General features: G+C 47.1%; 27 non-coding genes across 27 annotated transcripts; all 27 read right to left on the reverse strand.

Moving 5' to 3' along the window:
* Nucleotides 1-107: 107 nt before the first annotated feature.
* Nucleotides 108-226, reverse strand: LOC136213338 (5S ribosomal RNA). Its single transcript, XR_010680454.1, has one exon. It is a non-coding gene; the product is annotated as a 5S ribosomal RNA (ribosomal RNA).
* A 260-nt stretch (nt 227-486) lies between these two features.
* On the reverse strand, nt 487-605 carry LOC136211185 (5S ribosomal RNA). The gene has a single exon (XR_010678401.1). It is a non-coding gene; the product is annotated as a 5S ribosomal RNA (ribosomal RNA).
* A 182-nt stretch (nt 606-787) lies between these two features.
* LOC136211186 (5S ribosomal RNA) lies at nt 788-906 on the reverse strand. The gene has a single exon (XR_010678402.1). It is a non-coding gene; the product is annotated as a 5S ribosomal RNA (ribosomal RNA).
* Nucleotides 907-1,164: 258 nt separating this feature from the next.
* LOC136211187 (5S ribosomal RNA) lies at nt 1,165-1,283 on the reverse strand. The gene has a single exon (XR_010678403.1). It is a non-coding gene; the product is annotated as a 5S ribosomal RNA (ribosomal RNA).
* A 259-nt stretch (nt 1,284-1,542) lies between these two features.
* On the reverse strand, nt 1,543-1,661 carry LOC136215447 (5S ribosomal RNA). Its single transcript, XR_010682487.1, has one exon. It is a non-coding gene; the product is annotated as a 5S ribosomal RNA (ribosomal RNA).
* A 183-nt stretch (nt 1,662-1,844) lies between these two features.
* Nucleotides 1,845-1,963, reverse strand: LOC136213265 (5S ribosomal RNA). The gene has a single exon (XR_010680387.1). It is a non-coding gene; the product is annotated as a 5S ribosomal RNA (ribosomal RNA).
* Nucleotides 1,964-2,222: 259 nt separating this feature from the next.
* LOC136211188 (5S ribosomal RNA) lies at nt 2,223-2,341 on the reverse strand. The gene has a single exon (XR_010678404.1). It is a non-coding gene; the product is annotated as a 5S ribosomal RNA (ribosomal RNA).
* A 259-nt stretch (nt 2,342-2,600) lies between these two features.
* LOC136214072 (5S ribosomal RNA) lies at nt 2,601-2,719 on the reverse strand. The gene has a single exon (XR_010681170.1). It is a non-coding gene; the product is annotated as a 5S ribosomal RNA (ribosomal RNA).
* A 183-nt stretch (nt 2,720-2,902) lies between these two features.
* Nucleotides 2,903-3,021, reverse strand: LOC136212828 (5S ribosomal RNA). Its single transcript, XR_010679969.1, has one exon. It is a non-coding gene; the product is annotated as a 5S ribosomal RNA (ribosomal RNA).
* Nucleotides 3,022-3,281: 260 nt separating this feature from the next.
* Nucleotides 3,282-3,400, reverse strand: LOC136211189 (5S ribosomal RNA). Its single transcript, XR_010678405.1, has one exon. It is a non-coding gene; the product is annotated as a 5S ribosomal RNA (ribosomal RNA).
* A 182-nt stretch (nt 3,401-3,582) lies between these two features.
* Nucleotides 3,583-3,701, reverse strand: LOC136213606 (5S ribosomal RNA). Its single transcript, XR_010680706.1, has one exon. It is a non-coding gene; the product is annotated as a 5S ribosomal RNA (ribosomal RNA).
* A 257-nt stretch (nt 3,702-3,958) lies between these two features.
* LOC136213864 (5S ribosomal RNA) lies at nt 3,959-4,077 on the reverse strand. Its single transcript, XR_010680962.1, has one exon. It is a non-coding gene; the product is annotated as a 5S ribosomal RNA (ribosomal RNA).
* Nucleotides 4,078-4,336: 259 nt separating this feature from the next.
* Nucleotides 4,337-4,455, reverse strand: LOC136213985 (5S ribosomal RNA). The gene has a single exon (XR_010681082.1). It is a non-coding gene; the product is annotated as a 5S ribosomal RNA (ribosomal RNA).
* Nucleotides 4,456-4,713: 258 nt separating this feature from the next.
* LOC136212414 (5S ribosomal RNA) lies at nt 4,714-4,832 on the reverse strand. The gene has a single exon (XR_010679573.1). It is a non-coding gene; the product is annotated as a 5S ribosomal RNA (ribosomal RNA).
* A 258-nt stretch (nt 4,833-5,090) lies between these two features.
* LOC136211190 (5S ribosomal RNA) lies at nt 5,091-5,209 on the reverse strand. Its single transcript, XR_010678406.1, has one exon. It is a non-coding gene; the product is annotated as a 5S ribosomal RNA (ribosomal RNA).
* Nucleotides 5,210-5,468: 259 nt separating this feature from the next.
* Nucleotides 5,469-5,587, reverse strand: LOC136211191 (5S ribosomal RNA). Its single transcript, XR_010678407.1, has one exon. It is a non-coding gene; the product is annotated as a 5S ribosomal RNA (ribosomal RNA).
* A 183-nt stretch (nt 5,588-5,770) lies between these two features.
* Nucleotides 5,771-5,889, reverse strand: LOC136214179 (5S ribosomal RNA). Its single transcript, XR_010681276.1, has one exon. It is a non-coding gene; the product is annotated as a 5S ribosomal RNA (ribosomal RNA).
* A 259-nt stretch (nt 5,890-6,148) lies between these two features.
* Nucleotides 6,149-6,267, reverse strand: LOC136211192 (5S ribosomal RNA). Its single transcript, XR_010678408.1, has one exon. It is a non-coding gene; the product is annotated as a 5S ribosomal RNA (ribosomal RNA).
* A 183-nt stretch (nt 6,268-6,450) lies between these two features.
* On the reverse strand, nt 6,451-6,569 carry LOC136214180 (5S ribosomal RNA). Its single transcript, XR_010681277.1, has one exon. It is a non-coding gene; the product is annotated as a 5S ribosomal RNA (ribosomal RNA).
* Nucleotides 6,570-6,827: 258 nt separating this feature from the next.
* LOC136213966 (5S ribosomal RNA) lies at nt 6,828-6,946 on the reverse strand. Its single transcript, XR_010681065.1, has one exon. It is a non-coding gene; the product is annotated as a 5S ribosomal RNA (ribosomal RNA).
* Nucleotides 6,947-7,205: 259 nt separating this feature from the next.
* Nucleotides 7,206-7,324, reverse strand: LOC136211996 (5S ribosomal RNA). Its single transcript, XR_010679176.1, has one exon. It is a non-coding gene; the product is annotated as a 5S ribosomal RNA (ribosomal RNA).
* Nucleotides 7,325-7,507: 183 nt separating this feature from the next.
* Nucleotides 7,508-7,626, reverse strand: LOC136212829 (5S ribosomal RNA). The gene has a single exon (XR_010679970.1). It is a non-coding gene; the product is annotated as a 5S ribosomal RNA (ribosomal RNA).
* Nucleotides 7,627-7,885: 259 nt separating this feature from the next.
* Nucleotides 7,886-8,004, reverse strand: LOC136214873 (5S ribosomal RNA). The gene has a single exon (XR_010681939.1). It is a non-coding gene; the product is annotated as a 5S ribosomal RNA (ribosomal RNA).
* Nucleotides 8,005-8,187: 183 nt separating this feature from the next.
* LOC136211193 (5S ribosomal RNA) lies at nt 8,188-8,306 on the reverse strand. The gene has a single exon (XR_010678409.1). It is a non-coding gene; the product is annotated as a 5S ribosomal RNA (ribosomal RNA).
* Nucleotides 8,307-8,564: 258 nt separating this feature from the next.
* LOC136212977 (5S ribosomal RNA) lies at nt 8,565-8,683 on the reverse strand. The gene has a single exon (XR_010680112.1). It is a non-coding gene; the product is annotated as a 5S ribosomal RNA (ribosomal RNA).
* A 259-nt stretch (nt 8,684-8,942) lies between these two features.
* LOC136213139 (5S ribosomal RNA) lies at nt 8,943-9,061 on the reverse strand. Its single transcript, XR_010680267.1, has one exon. It is a non-coding gene; the product is annotated as a 5S ribosomal RNA (ribosomal RNA).
* Nucleotides 9,062-9,244: 183 nt separating this feature from the next.
* On the reverse strand, nt 9,245-9,363 carry LOC136213141 (5S ribosomal RNA). Its single transcript, XR_010680268.1, has one exon. It is a non-coding gene; the product is annotated as a 5S ribosomal RNA (ribosomal RNA).
* Nucleotides 9,364-9,479: the final 116 nt, after the last annotated feature.

A 9,479-nucleotide genomic window follows, 5' to 3' on the forward strand; every position in this document is an offset into this window, starting at 1 on the left:
TGCACAAGCCCCCGGACCCCAAACACTGACCCCCGCCTCGAAAACATGCACTCCATGGTGAAAAAAAAAATTAAATAATTAAAAAATGCACGTTGCAAAAAAGTTTGGGGGTGCAACACGAGGATTTCCCAAGAGGTCAACCATCTTAGTACTACTCTCGCCCAAGCACGTTTAACTTCGGAGTTCTGATGGGATCCGGTGCATTAGTGCTGGTATGATCGCACCCGTCATCACATGCAAAAACTAAGCATATATTCCATACTGGGCGCCCCTTTCTCCCGTATGCTCATCCTTCACGTGCATGCACAAGCCCCCGGACCCCAAACACTGACCCCCGCCTCGAAAACGTGCACGCCATGGTGAAAAAAAAAATTAAATAATTAAAAAATGCACGTTGCAAAAAAGTTTGGGCCCGCCTCGAAAACGTGCACGCCATGGTGAAAAAAAAATTAAATAATTAAAAAATGCACGTTGCAAAAAAGTTTAGGGGTGCAACACGAGGACTTCCCAAGAGGTCACCCATCTTAGTACTACTCTCGCCCAAGCACGTTTAACTTCGGAGTTCTGATGGGATCCGGTGCATTAGTGCTGGTATGATCGCACCCGTCATCCCATGCAAAAACTAAGCATATATTCCATACTGGGCGCCCCTTTCTCCCGTATGCTCATCCTTCACGTGCATGCACAAGCCCCCGGACCCCAAACACTGACCCCCGCCTCGAAAACGTGCACGCCATGGTGAAAAAAAAATTAAATAATTAAAAAATGCACGTTGCAAAAAAGTTTGGGGGTGCAACACGAGGACTTCCCAAGAGGTCACCCATCTTAGTACTACTCTCGCCCAAGCACGTTTAACTTCGGAGTTCTGATGGGATCCGGTGCATTAGTGCTGGTATGATCGCACCCGTCATCACATGCAAAAACTAAGCATATATTCCATACTGGGCGCCCCTTTCTCCCGTATGCTCATCCTTCACGTGCATGCACAAGCCCCCGGACCCCAAACACTGACCCCCGCCTCGAAAACGTGCACGCCATGGTGAAAAAAAATTAAATAATTAAAAAATGCACGTTGCAAAAAAGTTTGGGCCCGCCTCGAAAACGTGCACGCCATGGTGAAAAAAAAATTAAATAATTAAAAAATGCACATTATAAAAAAGTTTAGGGGTGCAACACGAGGACTTCCCAAGAGGTCACCCATCTTAGTACTACTCTCGCCCAAGCACGTTTAACTTCGGAGTTCTGATGGGATCCGGTGCATTAGTGCTGGTATGATCGCACCCGTCATCCCATGCAAAAACTAAGCATATATTCCATACTGGGCGCCCCTTTCTCCCGTATGCTCATCCTTCACGTGCATGCACAAGCCCCCGGACCCCAAACACTGACCCCCGCCTCGAAAACGTGCACGCCATGGTGAAAAAAAAATTAAATAATTAAAAAATGCACGTTGCAAAAAAGTTTGGGCCCGCCTCGAAAACGTGCACGCCATGGTGAAAAAAAAATTAAATAATTAAAAAATGCACGTTGCAAAAAAGTTTGGGGGTGCAACACGAGGACTTCCCAAGAGGTCACCCATCTTAGTACTACTCTCGCCCAAGCACGTTTAACTTCGGGATTCTGATGGGATCCGGTGCATTAGTGCTGGTATGATCGCACCAGTCATCCCATGCAAAAACTAAGCATATATTCCATACTGGGCGCCCCTTTCTCCCGTATGCTCATCCTTCACGTGCATGCACAAGCCCCCGGACCCCAAACACTGACCCCCGCCTCGAAAACATGCACGCCATGGTGAAAAAAAAAATTAAATAATTAAAAAATGCACGTTGTAAAAAAGTTTGGGGGTGCAACACGAGGACTTCCCAAGAGGTCAACCATCTTAGTACTACTCTCGCCCAAGCACGTTTAACTTCGGAGTTCTGATGGGATCCGGTGCATTAGTGCTGGTATGATTGCACCCGTCATCACATGCAAAAACTAAGCATATATTCCATACTGGGCGCCCCTTTCTCCCGTATGCTCATCCTTCACGTGCATGCACAAGCCCCCGGACCCCAAACACTGACCCCCGCCTCGAAAACGTGCACGCCATGGTGAAAAAAAAATTAAATAATTAAAAAATGCACGTTGCAAAAAAGTTTGGGCCCGCCTCGAAAACGTGCACGCCATGGTGAAAAAAAAATTAAATAATTAAAAAATGCACGTTGCAAAAAAGTTTAGGGGTGCAACACGAGGACTTCCCAAGAGGTCACCCATCTTAGTACTACTCTCGCCCAAGCACGTTTAACTTCGGAGTTCTGATGGGATCCGGTGCATTAGTGCTGGTATGATCGCACCCGTCATCCCATGCAAAAACTAAGCATATATTCCATACTGGGCGCCCCTTTCTCCCGTATGCTCATCCTTCACGTGCATACACAAGCCCCCGGACCCCAAACACTGACCCCCGCCTCGAAAACGTGCACGCCATGGTGAAAAAAAAATTAAATAATTAAAAAATGCACGTTGCAAAAAAGTTTGGGCCCGCCTCGAAAACGTGCACGCCATGGTGAAAAAAAAATTAAATAATTAAAAAATGCACGTTGCAAAAAAGTTTGGGGGTGCAACATGAGGACTTCCCAAGAGGTCACCCATCTTAGTACTACTCTCGCCCAAGCACGTTTAACTTCGGAGTTCTGATGGGATCCGGTGCATTAGTGCCGGTATGATCGCACCCGTCATCCCATGCAAAAACTAAGCATATATTCCATACTGGGCGCCCCTTTCTCCCGTATGCTCATCCTTCACGTGCATGCACAAGCCCCCGGACCCCAAACACTGACCCCCGCCTCGAAAACATGCACGCCATGGTGAAAAAAAAAATTAAATAATTAAAAAATGCACGTTGCAAAAAAGTTTGGGGGTGCAACACGAGGACTTCCCAAGAGGTCAACCATCTTAGTACTACTCTCGCCCAAGCACGTTTAACTTCGGAGTTCTGATGGGATCCGGTGCATTAGTGCTGGTATGATCGCACCCGTCATCACATGCAAAAACTAAGCATATATTCCATACTGGGCGCCCCTTTCTCCCGTATGCTCATCCTTCACGTGCATGCACAAGCCCCCGGACCCCAAACACTGACCCCCGCCTCGAAAACGTGCACGCCATGGTGAAAAAAAAAATTAAATAATTAAAAAATGCACGTTGCAAAAAAGTTTGGGCCCGCCTCGAAAACGTGCACGCCATGGTGAAAAAAAAATTAAATAATTAAAAAATGCACGTTGCAAAAAAGTTTAGGGGTGCAACACGAGGACTTCCCAAGAGGTCACCCATCTTAGTACTACTCTCGCCCAAGCACGTTTAACTTCGGAGTTCTGATGGGATCCGGTGCATTAGTGCTGGTATGATCGCACCCGTCATCCCATGCAAAAACTAAGCATATATTCCATACTGGGCGCCCCTTTCTCCCGTATGGTCATCCTTCACGTACATGCACAAGCCCCCGGACCCCAAACACTGACCCCCGCCTCGAAAACGTGCACGCCATGGTGAAAAAAAAATTAAATAATTAAAAAATGCACGTTGCAAAAAAGTTTGGGGGTGCAACACGAGGACTTCCCAAGAGGTCACCCATCTTAGTACTACTCTCGCCCAAGAACGTTTAACTTCGGAGTTCTGATGGGATCCGGTGCATTAGTGCTGGTATGATCGCACCCGTCATCACATGCAAAAACTAAGCATATATTCCATACTGGGCGCCCCTTTCTCCCGTATGCTCATCCTTCACGTGCATGCACAAGCCCCCGGACCCCAAACACTGACCCCCGCCTCGAAAACGTGCACGCCATAGTGAAAAAAAATTAAATAATTAAAAAATGCACGTTGCAAAAAAGTTTGGGCCCGCCTCGAAAACGTGCACGCCATGGTGAAAAAAAATTAAATAATTAAAAAATGCACGTTATAAAAAAGTTTAGGGGTGCAACACGAGGACTTCCCAAGAGGTCACCCATCTTAGTACTACTCTCGCCCAAGCACGTTTCACTTCGGAGTTCTGATGGGATCCGGTGCATTAGTGCTGGTATGATCGCACTCGTCATCCCATGCAAAAACTAAGCATATATTCCATACTGGGCGCCCCTTTCTCCCGTATGCTCATCCTTCACGTGCATGCACAAGCCCCCGGACCCCAAACACTGACCCCCGCCTCGAAAACGTGCACGCCATGGTGAAAAAAAAATTAAATAATTAAAAAATGCACGTTGCAAAAAAGTTTGGGCCCGCCTCGAAAACGTGCACGCCATGGTGAAAAAAAAATTAAATAATTAAAAAATGCACGTTGCAAAAAAGTTTGGGGGTGCAACACGAGGACTTCCCAAGAGGTCACCCATCTTAGTACTACTCTCGCCCAAGCACGTTTAACTTCGGGGTTCTGATGGGATCCGGTGCATTAGTGCTGGTATGATCGCACCCGTCATCCCATGCAAAAACTAAGCATATATTCCATACTGGGCGCCCCTTTCTCCCGTATGCTCATCCTTCATGTGCATGCACAAGCCCCCGGACCCCAAACACTGACCCCCGCCTCGAAAACGTGCACGCCATGGTGAAAAAAAATTAAATAATTAAAAAATGCACGTTGCAAAAAAGTTTGGGCCCGCCTCGAAAACGTGCACGCCATGGTGAAAAAAAAATTAAATAATTAAAAAATGCACGTTATAAAAAAGTTTAGGGGTGCAACACGAGGACTTCCCAAGAGGTCACCCATCTTAGTACTACTCTCGCCCAAGCACGTTTAACTTCGGAGTTCTGATGGGATCCGGTGCATTAGTGCTGGTATGATCGCACCTGTCATCCCATGCAAAAACTAAGCATATATTCCATACTGGGCGCCCCTTTCTCCCGTATGCTCATCCTTCACGTGCATGCACAAGCCCCCGGACCCCAAACACTGACCCCCGCCTCGAAAACGTGCACGCCATGGTGAAAAAAAATTAAATAATTAAAAAATGCACGTTGCAAAAAAGTTTGGGCCCGCCTCGAAAACGTGCACGCCATGGTGAAAAAAAAATTAAATAATTAAAAAATGCACGTTGCAAAAAAGTTTAGGGGTGCAACACGAGGACTTCCCAAGAGGTCACCCATCTTAGTACTACTCTCGCCCAAGCACGTTTAACTTCGGAGTTCTGATGGGATCCGGTGCATTAGTGCTGGTATGATCGCACCCGTCATCCCATGCAAAAACTAAGCATATATTCCATACTGGGCGCCCCTTTCTCCCGTATGCTCATCCTTCACGTGCATGCACAAGCCCCCGGACCCCAAACACTGACCCCCGCCTCGAAAACGTGCACGCCATGGTGAAAAAAAAATTAAATAATTAAAAAATGCACGTTGCAAAAAAGTTTGGGCCCGCCTCGAAAACGTGCACGCCATGGTGAAAAAAAAATTAAATAATTAAAAAATGCACGTTGCAAAAAAGTTTGGGGGTGCAACACGAGGACTTCCCAAGAGGTCACCCATCTTAGTACTACTCTCGCCCAAGCACGTTTAACTTCGGAGTTCTGATGGGATCCGGTGCATTAGTGCTGGTATGATCGCACCCGTCATCCCATGCAAAAACTAAGCATATATTCCATACTGGGCGCCCCTTTCTCCCGTATGCTCATCCTTCACGTGCATGCACAAGCCCCCGGACCCCAAACACTGACCCCCGCCTCGAAAACATGCACGCCATGGTGAAAAAAAAAATTAAATAATTAAAAAATGCACGTTGCAAAAAAGTTTGGGGGTGCAACACGAGGACTTCCCAAGAGGTCAACCATCTTAGTACTACTCTCGCCCACGCACGTTTAACTTCGGAGTTCTGATGGGATCCGGTGCATTAGTGCTGGTATGATCGCACCCGTCATCACATGCAAAAACTAAGCATATATTCCATATTGGGCGCCCCTTTCTCCCGTATGCTCATCCTTCACGTGCATGCACAAGCCCCCGGACCCCAAACACTGACCCCCGCCTCGAAAACGTGCACGCCATGGTGAAAAAAAAATTAAATAATTAAAAAATGCACGTTGCAAAAAAGTTTGGGCCCGCCTCGAAAACGTGCACGCCATGGTGAAAAAAAAATTAAATAATTAAAAAATGCACGTTGCAAAAAAGTTTGGGGGTGCAACACGAGGACTTCCCAAGAGGTCACCCATCTTAGTACTACTCTCGCCCAAGCACGTTTAACTTCGGAGTTCTGATGGGATCCGGTGCATTAGTGCTGGTATGATCGCACCCGTCATCCCATGCAAAAACTAAGCATATATTCCATACTGGGCGCCCCTTTCTCCCGTATGCTCATCCTTCACGTGCATGCACAAGCCCCCGGACCCCAAACACTGACCCCCGCCTCGAAAACATGCACGCCATGGTGAAAAAAAAAATTAAATAATTAAAAAATGCACGTTGCAAAAAAGTTTGGGGGTGCAACACGAGGACTTCCCAAGAGGTCAACCATCTTAGTACTACTCTCGCCCACGCACGTTTAACTTCGGAGTTCTGATGGGATCCGGTGCATTAGTGCTGGTATGATCGCACCCGTCATCACATGCAAAAACTAAGCATATATTCCATATTGGGCGCCCCTTTCTCCCGTATGCTCATCCTTCACGTGCATGCACAAGCCCCCGGACCCCAAACACTGACCCCCGCCTCGAAAACGTGCACGCCATGGTGAAAAAAAATTAAATAATTAAAAAATGCACGTTGCAAAAAAGTTTGGGCCCGCCTCGAAAACGTGCACGCCATGGTGAAAAAAAAATTAAATAATTAAAAAATGCACGTTATAAAAAAGTTTAGGGGTGCAACACGAGGACTTCCCAAGAGGTCACCCATCTTAGTACTACTCTCGCCCAAGCACGTATAACTTCGGAGTTCTGATGGGATCCGGTGCATTAGTGCTGGTATGATCGCACCCGTCATCCCATGCAAAAACTAAGCATATATTCCATACTGGGCGCCCCTTTCTCCCGTATGCTCATCCTTCACGTGCATGCACAAGCCCCCGGACCCCAAACACTGACCCCCGCCTCGAAAACGTGCACGCCATGGTGAAAAAAAAATTAAATAATTAAAAAATGCACGTTGCAAAAAAGTTTGGGCCCGCCTCGAAAACGTGCACGCCATGGTGAAAAAAAAATTAAATAATTAAAAAATGCACGTTGCAAAAAAGTTTGGGGGTGCAACACAAGGACTTCCCAAGAGGTCACCCATCTTAGTACTACTCTCGCCCAAGCACGTTTAACTTCGGAGTTCTGATGGGATCCGGTGCATTAGTGCTGGTATGATCGCACCCGTCATCCCATGCAAAAACTAAGCATATATTCCATACTGGGCGCCCCTTTCTCCCGTATGCTCATCCTTCACGTGCATGCACAAGCCCCCGGACCCCAAACACTGACCCCCGCCTCGAAAACATGCACGCCATGGTGAAAAAAAAAATTAAATAATTAAAAAATGCACGTTGCAAAAAAGTTTGGGGGTGCAACACGAGGACTTCCCAAGAGGTCAACCATCTTAGTACTACTCTCGCCCAAGCACGTTTAACTTCGGAGTTCTGATGGGATCCGGTGCATTAGTGCTGGTATGATCGCACCCGTCATCCCATGCAAAAACTAAGAATATATTCCATACTGGGCGCCCCTTTCTCCCGTATGCTCATCCTTCACGTGCATGCACAAGCCCCCGGACCCCAAACACTGACCCCCGCCTCGAAAACGTGCACGCCATGGTGAAAAAAAAATTAAATAATTAAAAAATGCACGTTGCAAAAAAGTTTGGGCCCGCCTCGAAAACGTGCACGCCATGGTGAAAAAAAAATTAAATAATTAAAAAATGCACGTTGCAAAAAAGTTTGGGGGTGCAACACGAGGACTTCCCAAGAGGTCACCCATCTTAGTACTACTCTCGCCCAAGCACGTTAAACTTCGGAGTTCTGATGGGATCCGGTGCATTAGTGCTGGTATGATCGCATCCGTCATCCCATGCAAAAACTAAGCATATATTCCATACTGGGCGCCCCTTTCTCCCGTATGCTCATCCTTCACGTGCATGCACAAGCCCCCGGACCCCAAACACTGACCCCCGCCTCGAAAACATGCACGCCATGGTGAAAAAAAAAATTAAATAATTAAAAACTGCACGTTGCAAAAAAGTTTGGGGGTGCAACACGAGGACTTCCCAAGAGGTCACCCATCTTAGTACTACTCTCGCCCAAGCACGTTTAACTTCGGAGTTCTGATGGGATCCGGTGCATTAGTGCTGGTATGATCGCACCCGTCATCACATGCAAAAACTAAGCATATATTCCATACTGGGCGCCCCTTTCTCCCGTATGCTCATCCTTCACGTGCATGCACAAGCCCCCGGACCCCAAACACTGACCCCCGCCTCGAAAACGTGCACGCCATGGTGAAAAAAAATTAAATAATTAAAAAATGCACGTTGGAAAAAAGTTTGGGCCCGCCTCGAAAACGTGCACGCCATGGTGAAAAAAAAATTCAATAATTAAAAAATGCACGTTATAAAAAAGTTTAGGGGTACAACACGAGGACTTCCCAAGAGGTCACCCATCTTAGTACTACTCTCGCCCAAGCACGTTTAACTTCGGAGTTCTGATGGGATCCGGTGCATTAGTGCTGGTATGATCGCACCCGTCATCCCATGCAAAAACTAAGCATATATTCCATACTGGGCGCCCCTTTCTCCCGTATGCTCATCCTTCACGTGCATGCACAAGCCCCCGGACCCCAAACACTGACCCCTGCCTCGAAAACGTGCACGCCATGGTGAAAAAAAAATTAAATAATTAAAAAATGCACGTTGCAAAAAAGTTTGGGCCCGCCTCGAAAACGTGCACGCCATGGTGAAAAAAAAATTAAATAATTAAAAAATGCACGTTGCAAAAAAGTTTGGGGGTGCAACACGAGGACTTCCGAAGAGGTCACCCATCTTAGTACTACTCTCGCCCAAGCACGTTTAACTTCGGAGTTCTGATGGGATCCGGTGCATTAGTGCTGGTATGATCGCACCCGTCATCCCATGCAAAAACTAAGCATATATTCCATACTGGGCGCCCCTTTCTCCCGTATGCTCATCCTTCACGTGCATGCACAAGCCCCCGGACCCCAAACACTGACCCCCGCCTCGAAAACATGCACGCCATGGTGAAAAAAAAAATTAAATAATTAAAAAATGCACGTTGCAAAAAAGTTTGGGGGTGCAACACGAGGACTTCCGAAGAGGTCACCCATCTTAGTACTACTCTCGCCCAAGCACGTTTAACTTCGGAGTTCTGATGGGATCCGGTGCATTAGTGCTGGTATGATCGCACCCGTCATCCCATGCAAAAACTAAGCATATATTCCATACTGGGCGCCCCTTTCTCCCGTATGCTCATCCTTCACGTGCATGCACAAGCCCCCGGACCCCAAACACTGACCCCCGCCTCG

This window comes from Euphorbia lathyris, chromosome 1 (genome assembly GCF_963576675.1).
Source record: "Euphorbia lathyris chromosome 1, ddEupLath1.1, whole genome shotgun sequence".
NCBI classification, from domain to species: Eukaryota; Viridiplantae; Streptophyta; class Magnoliopsida; order Malpighiales; family Euphorbiaceae; genus Euphorbia; species Euphorbia lathyris.